This window comes from Lichenostomus cassidix, chromosome 4, assembly GCF_008360975.1.
Source record: "Lichenostomus cassidix isolate B80296 chromosome 4, HeHo_3.0, whole genome shotgun sequence".
NCBI classification, from domain to species: Eukaryota; Metazoa; Chordata; class Aves; order Passeriformes; family Meliphagidae; genus Lichenostomus; species Lichenostomus cassidix.
In genome coordinates this window covers 51,301,444-51,313,578 of record NC_139484.1, presented here as the reverse complement: position 1 = coordinate 51,313,578, position 12,135 = coordinate 51,301,444, and the positions used below count along the sequence as shown (strand labels likewise).

The window sequence follows — 12,135 nt, the reverse complement described above, 5'->3', positions numbered from 1 at the left end:
TCCCAGTCTGATATGATTGATATAAATAAATCAATTTCTCCAAGTTGTGTCTGTTTTGCCCAAGATAATAATCAATGAGAGATCTCTCCTTGACCATATCTTAACCCATGAGCCTTTTTACATAATTCCTCTCCCCTGTCCTTCTGAGTAGAGCAGTGATTGGACAGACCTTGGGTCTCAGAAACACCCCTGCCCCTGGGCCCTGGCCTTCCTTGGAGCTCCTGCCTGGATCTTCAGTCCATGCCTGAGATGTTTTTCCATATAGATGGCTCTAGCTCTGTTCTAGCTATGCATGTGCTTGCCCAGGGACCTTGTTGGTCTGAGCTCTGACCTAGCCTAGCCTCAGTCTTGCTCCATCACTGTAGACATGCCTGGCAATCGCCAGGCTATTTCTGCACCAGTTATCACTGCTGCACTTGACACTGAAAGGTGGCTTAACTTCATGGCTTGACCCAGACCTGCATCATCACCACAAATATGTATGATCTCAACTCTGGCCTGACCCCATATGCCACCCCTCAATCTTGCCCAGGTAGAGTGGCACAAGGTCCTTGTGGTTTGGCTGCTGACTCCTCTGGCCTTGCTCCTGTGCTCAGCTCCTAGTCTGTTCCCTAGCACAAAAGCACTGCCAGTAGCTAGAAAGGAGTGATTATTCCTTTCAAATCACTCCTTAGAAGATCACATTTAGAGCATGGCTCTTGGGTCATGACCACAGAAACCACAGCAAAAGACCGAGCAGACAAAGGAGCTTCTTTGCCTCCACATCCCTAAATTATTATTCTGTACTCTGACATATCTTAGGTGTTTCTGCTTATAACAAACACCCCCTATGAAAACATAAACTTGCCAGGTAAGTAACAGGACTATTCTCTTGTTTTTCATAACATGACATCTACAGTGTGGGCTGCATGACTCTCAACCCTTGCTTGTGAAGGCATACTGTGATATGATATATGTCAGAATAATGTTGAAGGGTTGTTGTGAGCAAAGAGAATGAAACCTTATCCATTCTTAAGGTGTGGCAGATTTACAGGAAAAGATTTTGAATCCAACTATCCTTTCAGTTAATTTCCATGAGAGAAGTAATTTTGTTTGATCGAGATGGGGTCTTGGGATCCAAGGAGAATGGACACAGTGTGTATACACCTGGAGAAAAACAGGGAATGACCCAAACTATTAGTGTGGGAAAAGTAATGAAACACTGTTGCAAAATGTAGCATTTATGCAGAACAAAAAGATATTATAAATTGGAAAACAAAGGGCAAAGGACCATTATAAATTGGAAAACAAGGGGCAAAGGACCACTAGACATATTAATTTCTTGAGCCAGGTGGCAGATGCATGAATGACAGGTCTACATCTTTAGTAGAGTGTGATGACTCAGATGGATACCTCATAATGATACATGACAACACTTGATAATATTTTGCTTTTAAAATAGTGGGGTTTATGTAGTGGGTTTAAAAAAAAAAAGTAAAAAGATTCTGTGGCTTACTCGCCTCAGTTTCTCTGCACCTATTTCTTATCCTCTGTGTTAGCTACAAGAGTAAGTTTTTTCCATTTTACATGAATATGTTTGCCTACTTCCAATCCTCACGCTACATGTCCAAATTACCCCAAATTTATCTAGCAATATACCAATATTTCTTATAGAATCATGCCTGTCAGATTTAACAGGGACGGTCTTTTCACTTACACATGACTAAAAGAAAAGATTCAAGAGCTGACATATGACAAGGTTTGTTGCAAGCATTAAACAGCATCTTGACAATAACTATAATTAAAGTTGCCACAGCTTTGACCTGATTAAATACTGAACAATACAGCTGCCACTCTTTGACTACCTTAGGCCGGTGGAGAATCTGATGATATATAATACCTTTTGGCAGCCAAGTTAATTATAACATAGTTGACTGCATTTCTTTAGAGGGAAAATATTTAAAAAAATTAATGGAGGAGTAACTGTAATGAAAGCTGTCAGAGTAACTCTAAATATTACTAACAAGTATACTTGATGTCTCTGAAGTATCTTAAATTTTTTGCTTATTATTACGTATTTATAACTTTTTTTTCTGATTATATATGAAATTATCTTCCTGTGTACGAACATTTAAACATACTGATTTTTGCAGGGTCAAGGCTTATACTGTTTCCTGGAAGATTCATGGGAGAGGAAAGCTGAGACAGTCAGGCATTCAGGGGACTTGGATGGTAATTAATGGGAACTGAACACTCAAATCTCCTAGGTGGCAAGGGGAATCATAACAAATGTGTTTGTTTCAGCCCTCTGTATTAAGATGCTGACATTGGTGTTCCGAACCTATTTCTAACACTGATATATGAACAGCTGCATGGATGAGGTATGTACAAAGCAATTAGGTGCAAATAGCACTAATGACTATCGTTGTAATGTGTGTGACACTTCTGCTGAAACGCTGAAACCTTAGGAAACATACATCATACCAAAGTATGGCCACCAAAGATTTTTAATACATGCTGATGAGCAGCAGATTAAGAAGAATCTCCTCCTTGTCACTGAATCTATAAGTGATAAATAGATGCAGTACTTTGTGAAATATAAAATATCTTCCATACAGCTTTCATAAACAAGTGCTTAGCCTACAGCTTCAAATGTACTTAATGGAAAGTCCCCTGTAACATAGTTTCAGACACTTTGTCTCTTAAATTTTTACTACAGGGATCTTTAGTGAGGTATGCATAATTTTTATTATGGTGCTTTAATTTGTATTTCTGTGTCTGATTAAATATTTAGACTATCTCAGACTGGGAATGAAAAACTTTGCAACAAATATATCTACCAACTTTCTTGAAAACCAAGAAAACTTTTTAGAAGTGATTTATAAGTAATCTCAAAATTCTGACATCATTCATTCAAATCTTTTCTGAAATCATATTTTTTTTGCATAATAAGACCAAAAAGTGCTACTTTGTACTTGGAATAGGTGAGTCTTTTGCTGTGACTGCACTCTGCACTTTCTTTTTACAGGTATAAATGATAGCCCAAAGAGACTGGAAATGGAAGTTCAAAAATTTTATAGACAATGCTGCTTTGCTTTGTAAAGAGTTGATGCACATTTTTTTAAATGTTTGCATTTTGTAGCTCTAAGCTTGTTAATCTGAGGTGAAACTGGTAAAAGTAGGTAGTTATGTTTGTCTTTTCTTCATGGGCATATTAGGAACATTCTTGGAGTTTTAGGAAAACCAATATTTTTTCTTTATGAAAACTCATATGTGATGAAAAGAAGGAACGTGTCACAAACTGTGCTCTATTGGACTATAGGACAGCATGAGATGTTATCCACAATGTTTCACAGAGCTCTTTGGCTTTTATAGGATCTTTAGTTCAAAGAGGATACAAAATCTGTAGCATTGTTTGTTACCTCTCCATCATGACACATCACTCTGTTTTACTGGTCATTTTTACATTTGTTTAAATAAAATGTGAATTTTATTTGGAAATACTTGCTGTCTGCCTCCTGAAGCATTGATTAAGAGCAAACATGTAATGATCACTGTCATATGATATTATTAACATTATATGTTATATAGAAAATGTACTCTATATCAATATCTTAAAACTACATATTGGCTTTGAGGTCTATGTCTCCTCCAACTGATTCCATTTCAGTGTCACTATGATATTGAGGCATACAGTTCCAAACACATTCTTCCATTTCCTTTTACCTCACAATCTTGTTCTCATAGAAGCTGAAAACAGGATAGATGGGGTTGCAGAGTCTTCCCCAGAGCTTGTTTTGTGTTTCCTAACAGTGTACATCTATGCTTGGAGTATAATATTGGGAAAAAGCATTTTAATGTCCAAATTATTATTTGTGATTCCTCATTTTGTAATTAATGCCATCTAGGTAGTTTAAGTTCAAATTCTTCAGAAATGTGGAAGCACGTAAGTCCTCCAAGATATCCCATATACAGCAAGTGTTGTATCCTCAGTGATATAGGGGAATTGAACAGGGAAAGACACACAGATGGTCCCAACAGGTAGAGTAATATGTGAAATACAGGAAACTCAAGATCCACAAGGCTTCTCTCTATTTAACATGTAGTCAAAGGCCTTCTAGCTCATCTAAACATTGTTTGGTAGAGCAACCCAAACAATGGGCTCAGGTATAGACAATAAACTATGAATACATTTTACTTGTATCTCTCCCAAGTTGTAGTAATGACACCTGTATGGTTCACATTTTGTAAAGGTCTTACATATCCTATTAGTACAGCAGACTGAAGAATTACTGCCCTATCCCTGCCACAGGCAGCTATGGCTTGCACAGAGTAGATATGCCACACCCTGCTGGCTAGCAGAACTAGAGCAGATCACCAGTTTCCTACCTAGAAGATCTAAATAGAAATTAATGAAATTCTATAAAATTAATTATGCAGCAATTTTGTTAACAGCTTACTGAGGAATTTTGTTTCATTCAAGACTAAAAATTGGTTGCAAAATCAGAAGTCGCTATTTTTAAGAAAGGTGACTCAACTAAGGTCACCTGAGGCTGCAGTCTGATGAAAGCAAGAAGAGATGCCAGACACTTCTTAAATGGAACTTTACTGCTCTTTCTTATTTTGTGTCTGCCTCTAATGAAGATGACATTCTGAAACCTCATTAGAAGATGTAACAATAGATACTGGTGTCCAATACAAGAAATTTGCAGTAGCTGGCAATAGTAAGAGACATTTACTTCTGATTTCTAATGGAGGCAAAACAGTGACAGAATAATTAATAACCTGAATATAGTATTTGGTATCTGTAGCTTTTGGAGTGAAACCTACAGTTTGTTATTTATATTGTCATGGCTTCCGTTGGATTTTGGTTACTTCTAGCAAGAGGGAACCTTCTGATCTAGAGGAAAACAGGGAATACCATAATAGAATTTTTATTTTCAAATATATTGATGCAGATTTTTGTGACATTGCCTGCAACATTTTTCACGGCATATTTCTTCCAAATCTAAATGAAATTAATTTTCCCACTTTGAGAAATTGATAAATTCTATTTATCAAAAGCACAATATACTTCTATTGCTAAAGTTCTAAGAAATTGAAATATTCTTCTGCTACAACAAATAAATTACTTATGCAGCTTTTACAATTTTATTGAAAATGCAAAGTAAGATTATGTGAAAAAAAATTTACAAGATAGGAATAGGAATTTTCTGCCTTGCCTTCTATTTCTTCCAAATTTTGTGAAAGAAAATGGTTACTTTCTTTTTTAGAAATTACCTGTCTTTCTTAAAAATTGTTTGCTTTTGTTTTAACAGAAAAACTGCTGAAGTTCCTCAAAAAGCTGTCTTTCTATAATGAGCTTCCAAAACTACTTCCTCGGGCCTTGAAGCAAGACTGTGAGTTACACTGAAGTCTGCAATGAGGTCAGTTATTAATGTTGGTTTGTTGTCACAGGGCAAATGAGTATTACAAGATATTCAGATTCAGTGTCACGTGAATTTGTGTTGGTTTATCTTCTAAAATTATTAACTTTTGTTAGCTGTTCTAAGCAGTGTTTTTTGATATGGTTTTGCACGCACATCTTGGTTACTGTACAACAAAGTATGACATTGAAAATAGGACTAATCACAAAAATAATCTCACAGATAGAAAGTGAGAGGGATTTAGTCTTTTAACAGTTGCAGAAAGAGGATCATAATTGCTGGCTGTCTACAGCACTTTTCTAGATTAAATTTTTGCCTGCAATAGCTTTTAAAACATAATACCATTGCAGCCACTATTTACTTCATTGCTAGTCTAATGGTGGTGTTATCAAGTTTTTTCTCCTTTTTTCAAATGACAATGGAAATCAAAATAAATAAGTCTAATGCAAATAGCAAAACACTTTTTTAAAGTTTTATTTTCTATAGAAACACTAGGAGCTCTGAACATTTATTTGCTGTTACAAATATATGGGTCATGGTTTTAGGGAGATCTGCACTCAAATATCTCTCTTTTCAGGCTCAAAAGACCCATGTCCAATAAAGCTAAATCTCAAATAAATAGGAAAATATTGTATTTCATGCATCATTAAAACATATATTCAGAAATAATTTTTTTGTGAATAAGACTTATTCCTCTTTTTTTCTGTTAATTTGAATAATTCTAGAAAACAGATTTTTTAAATAAGAATGTAATAAAAATAATCAGTTTAACAGTATTCTATAAGAGCTTTCTATACTTGCTAAGAAAAGAAATAATAGTACATAAGATAGCTACTTAAATGGAACAAGTCCAGAATTATGTCTGTAGATTTAAAACAACAAAAATGCAAACTACCAAAAGTTTCAATTTTGGAGCATTTAACAATATGATATCAGTCTGAGTAACTTGTCTCATGCTGCCACATATGTGTTTTTATATGTAGGCTTTTGTCTTTACTATGTTCAAACTGATTATGGAATTAGGTTCAACTATGCATCATTCCAGAGTCTTAAGGTTCCTGGAGTTTGGTAGAAACTGATATTTTCATACAAATCATTCCTCCATAGAGGAAAGAGATAAAATACAGCACATTTGTAGATGTATTCTCATGTTTATTTTTTAGCATTCAATCACACCTGGAAGAATGAAAAAACACAATGTTTAAAATGCTATCTCTCTCATGCATGATCTTGGGATGAGGACCATCCATGGTAATAGTTCTAAGTGCCAAAGTAAGCCAAGAAAGACGTTGAAGGAAGGAAAAGATGTGTAAGAAAGAAACTGAGGAAAGCTTTATTTACTTCAAGAAGTTACAATTATTGCTGATGCTCAGCAAAATAGTAACTGCCTTTGCCATTCTGATTTCATCTCAGGACCCTCCTCTTCAACCATATGAGATTGTACTTCATCGAAACAACCTATAGGGTGAATGAAAGAGAAAGAAACTAGTGTGCTGTATGTGGAAGTAACCCATCACATTGAGGTGTCACATTTGCCCTATGACTGTTCCCTTTTGTAAGATTTGCAGTCTCCTTTACTCACAGATACTGGATTTGATTCAGTATTACACAATAATTAAATTTTTTATTATATTTTGTAGTTGCTCTATTTCACTGCAAATTAAGCCTTGAGTGATTCTGGGATATTTGAATTTCTTTACTGTCCTGGCTAGAAATAACACCAGAAGAGGTTGACTTCATTAGCAAGAGAGTAATTCAGCTTATCATGACATTAATGCATTCAACAAAACATTGCTCCTGTACAGCCATATTGCCATGGGCTCTCATTGTCAGGTCCCATAAATTAAGATTGGGTTGCCAGTAGCTGGATTCAAGAATTCATAAAAAATTTTAAAAAAGGAAGTGACAGAGCATGAATATTTTGTTTTGTGTTTTGAACTTCATATTCTTCAAATTTAAATTTTAAGGCTCTTGTTTACTGTTTATTAGCTTCTACTGTCTTTCTGATAAAAAACCTCTATTAAATTTTTAATTTAATAAAAATAACTAAAATGGTATTAGTACTTATTCTAGTAATTTCCTTTTATGGAAGAAAAAACATTTGAAAATAATGTTTGAATAATTAAAATCTTCCTGTGGGTTAGAAGAAGAAGAATATAGCATTTTGAAGTAAAATTATGATAAAAATGAGAATTCAGAAGTAAAGCTCAACTAAATACCTGTGGAAAAGAGGTTAAACTAGATTCTGTCTTAATCATTCCTTGTCAAGAGTTCATATTTTCAACAAAGAAAGCCAGATAGATATAAAGAGGATGAAATAAGCAGACTATATACAAATTATATGGCTCCTATTAAAGTCCATTTCCTTAATATTGAAGCAGAATTAGCATTTCTTCAAGGCAGCAGCTGAAAAGCACACATCTTGCACTGGTGGAATAGACAGGTGGCCTGTATGTTCCAGCTGGATTGAAGGAGTTGAAGAAATTAGTTCATAAACCCACTCATGCCTTTCACTATCCTATCTGGGCTTATTACCTTTTATTTTGAGAAACTTCCATCAGGTGTACAAAATTAACACAGGACATGGAAGCATAAAGTATTGGATAGTACTTCTCATTATGGTAGCTTTTCCTGATTTTTAGAATAGTGGTGGGTAAAATTTTCACTTGCATCTTCAAATTAATAAAAGAAACATATTTGCTTGTAAAAAAAGCAGCATCTGACCTTTTGTTTTCTTCAGGTAATGAATGCCCCCAGCATGGTGCATACACAATAAAAGTCTTCCAAAAATTTCAGCTATTTCTTCAGGGAATGAAGAGGTTATTTATTTATTTATTTATTTATTTAAGTAAGCAGTTTAGCATGAGGTATTTGCACTAAGTTCTTATACTGTGATATTTTTTGACTTATAAAATGCTATTTGTTGCTTGTGATTTGCATGGAGAAAATAGATTTTTTTTCCATTTTTATTGTGTATTTGTTAATCCATTTCAAAAAGTATTATGCTAATTATACCAGTGTGCTTCACATTTAGCATCTGAATTGCTCATTTTCAAGTTAGGTTTTTTTTTAAATTGTAATCTCTTAATTACTTGTTTAATGGAGTGTGTAATTACCTACTTTAAGTTAGAAAACTGCTTCCATTTCAAAGCAAGAAGCCCTTTCTAGAAATGAAAGTATGTAAATTCGTTCCTTGCAGATACAGTATATAACTCCTTTGCTTCAATAATTGTTTCATTTGTGTTTGAAAATAAATTGTTTCCTACCCTCTGTCTGTATCATTATTGACACTGTGTTCCAGGAGATTGAGTCCTAACATAAGAAAGAATCATTTGTGAATATGTGGAAGATTAAAATTGAGGAATGTATTTTTTAAACTATAAGTGAGCAATAAATAATTTTCTAATCCCAAGATATTAGCTGACATGAAAAAAGAGGAAAAAGGCCAATTTGTCATTATTTGAGCATTATTTTTTTTTCAAAAAACTGAAACTGAGATTGCATCTTAGTTTCTAAACTAATACTTCATTAAATATTTGAACTAAAAGTAATTAAAACATTAAAATTAACTTTGAAATAAAAATTAGAATGGTAGTGTAACCATCTTACACTTGATACTTGCTTAACTGTCATCTAGCTTTGGATAAACCAGTCATCTACCAAAGGCACATTTAATTTTTCTTATTTTCCTTTTTTTTTTCTCATTTTTCTCTTTTTTTTTCTTTAATTTATACAAATACTGAATTCTTTTACTGCTGAGAAGGGAGTTGCTCAAGTGAAGGGCCAAAATTTGTGATTTCTTCCATTCACTTCACTTCCAGAGTTTTGCACCTACTGTCTTGGGATATCCTGTGGATTATGGTTAGTAATCATTTATCACTTCAGTGTTCACTAGTTTGGTGACTTGAAACACTCATCAGAAAACTGACAAATCCAGTATGAGGACATTGAAATTTAAATTTTTCTGGACGTTGCTGAAAAAATTTCCACTGTGTGGGAAAAGCTATGGTGATTTTTTTATTTGTCTTCCTAGTTAAATTATTATTATTTTTCCATTCCATAGTAAAGAATTATTTGAAGTAGAGTAATACAGGTAGCAAAATCAGACTCATTTGATAAAAACTCAGAAAGCAGATTAAATTTCTTCTCATATAACTGCACCTAAGATAAATTTTAAAAGATTAATGGAGTCCATGTCTCCCTTCTTCAATGAAATAACATGGTGACTATTTCATGAACTCTTTCTCCCCATTATTGGATGTTTTACTCAAAATACAACAGTCCAGTGTGACAGACCAATTATTCTCTTCAACTCATTGCAAGTCTTCACTGTAAAGTAGGAGATATTCAACCAGTCTCTCAAAATTTCTTATTTTTAATTTGCTTCCTGAAATATGTATTTATACTGTGATTACTGAATTACTTGTTAAACCCTTATGAATCATTACTGCTGGTGGAAGACAAATTCTGCAGTGAAAAAGTAGGAGACCTTCCTTTTCAATTTGCATTCATTAATTTAGGTAACTCCCTGCTGAAGATTCAAATTTTTTGGTTGTGTATCTCTTATGTATGTGCTTAACTTTCCACAAATATGGAGATAATGTAAATCTATGGATTCTCCTAGGCTTTTAGCTGAGAAATAGCTAAATTTCCCTTAAAGAATGAAGGCACTCCAGACTCAAATAAAATTGTGCACACAGGTTAACATTTGTGTCTAAAAGCACCAAGAAATATTCTAAGCAGAAAAAAGTATCCCTGGATCTTTTAATCCAACTTCTGTATAATGCCTACAATGATATATTTTCACCATTTCTAGATATAAGTTTTGCACTCGGTTTTGCCTTAGCTTTGTTGCAGAAAGTGGAACAGGTAAGTGGCTTGTTCTTCAAGATATTAAGGAAAATAAAGGATGAATAACAATATATTAAAATCTTCATTTATTTTTCCTGTGGTATGTGTTGTAAACCATCTCATAAAAGCCAAAACACCTCAATTAGGATAATTGACAAAGCTTTGGGGGGAAATCAGTTTATTTCAAAAGTCTTCTGAAACATATGATACTGAAAATGGAAGAAAATGTGTAATTACATGAAGCAGAACTAAGCTTCACTAAAATTAAGTTTTAAAAGTACAGTGATTTTACATTTTATCTTGATTATTTCTGTGGTCTTACCACAGGCACAAATAAAAATGTTTTAATACTTTTTGGTTATGGTTCAGTTATTAAGAACACTTAGGAATTTCTTATTTAGGTAAAAATTCTATCTGTGTAAATATTTATGATCTTTTGTGTCTGTTTTTTGGGGGTTTTTTGTAGGCGGTTTAGTTCTTGTGCTCCTGTGCTTCAGGCTTTGCTTTAAAGCACTTAATTTTCCAGAGATTCCTTCCTGTTAAAATTATTAAGCCTTGGTGTCATGTTTCTTTCCCAGTGAAAGAAGATTTGAGAAATAAAGTTCAGAACTTAGTATAAAAGGTTGTTTTCTGAATTTGCGCAAAATCATGGATAATGCTGAGTTTAAAAGCTTGAATGGGGCCAAGTGTATTCCCTTTTGTTTGGTGGTAGCAATATCAAAGGGTTGAGGTTTCTTGTTTGCAAAAGTACCTTCTGAAAACACAGTTGAAAGAAACTACTAAATTAGTGAACCAGACTTTCACACTGAAGCCCTGTTTTCAAATCTGGTTAAATTTACAAATGCGTGAGTTTGGTGGGCTCTGTCTCATTCTCTGTGAACATCTGTCTGTGTCACTAAGCTGTTCACATGGTTTAGCATGATTGGCAGCTCTGTCCAGGAGGGATTCAAAGTATGACAGCTTGAGCACTGCAGATCAGGCTGAAGGTGCATTGAAGGTGTATGGAACTCATACGTGATTTATCATTACTTTGAAGTGTTACATTAAATCAAATATATGGAAACCTCCATGAAGATACCTTTTGCTATAGGTGACCATACACTTTTTTTCCCAAGGACAAACTTTCTAGAAAGAATGTCTAGAGGGGAGGTTGATGTTAGATTGTTAACTAATCCCCCAATCAATTTCTGCATATTTTATAAATCCCTAGATTTGTTTGAAGCAATTTGTCTGTGTGGATATTTTTGTTGTCAAACACACAACCCAGTCTCCTGTTCTGAATGCTCTGATGCAGCAGCTTTCATTCCACTTTAATTCTGAAAAGTTTTAACATGTTACAAATTTAAAAGAACTGCAAAGGAGAAAAAATAAAGTAAAAGTAAACTTTGCTTTAACAGTTATTATCAAGATATTTAATATCTGTCGAAAATAAATGAACATGCACAGAATTGTCAGGCGAAGGCCCAGTATTTTCTTTTCTTCATTCTGTTCTCCAGGAGAAGGAAGCAAAAGATCTTTGGGGATTTCACTCTTCTTTTGTCCTTCACAAAGATGGATGTTACCCTATATAACTAACCAAGTAACTTGGCAAAAACAGTGTAACAATAAAGCTATATTTAAACAACTCTATTTTCAAGTTCAGACACCATAACCACTTTTCTCTTCATACTTCATCCTCCCTATTTTTTTGACCTAGATGCTACAGTTTAAAGTAACTTTTACTTCATAACAAGGAAATTCTGCTGGTTGTTTACACTCTGCCATCTTTATAAGAATTTGTTCCCATATGCTGATAAATCCTGAGTGATCTATATTACAGGTCACTTGGTAAATGTGTCATTATTGACTGTGCAAACAAGCTAATTTGTTATTTTAAATA

At 34.0% G+C, this 12,135-nt stretch overlaps 1 long non-coding RNA gene across 1 annotated transcript; it reads left to right on the top strand.

Moving 5' to 3' along the window:
- Positions 1 to 366: 366 nt before the first annotated feature.
- Positions 367 to 11,854, top strand: LOC146438478 (uncharacterized). Its single transcript, XR_014852082.1, has 4 exons — positions 367 to 532; positions 2,284 to 2,360; positions 5,298 to 5,405; positions 11,753 to 11,854. It is a non-coding gene; the product is annotated as an uncharacterized LOC146438478 (long non-coding RNA).
- The last annotated feature ends 281 nt before the right edge of the window (positions 11,855 to 12,135 follow it).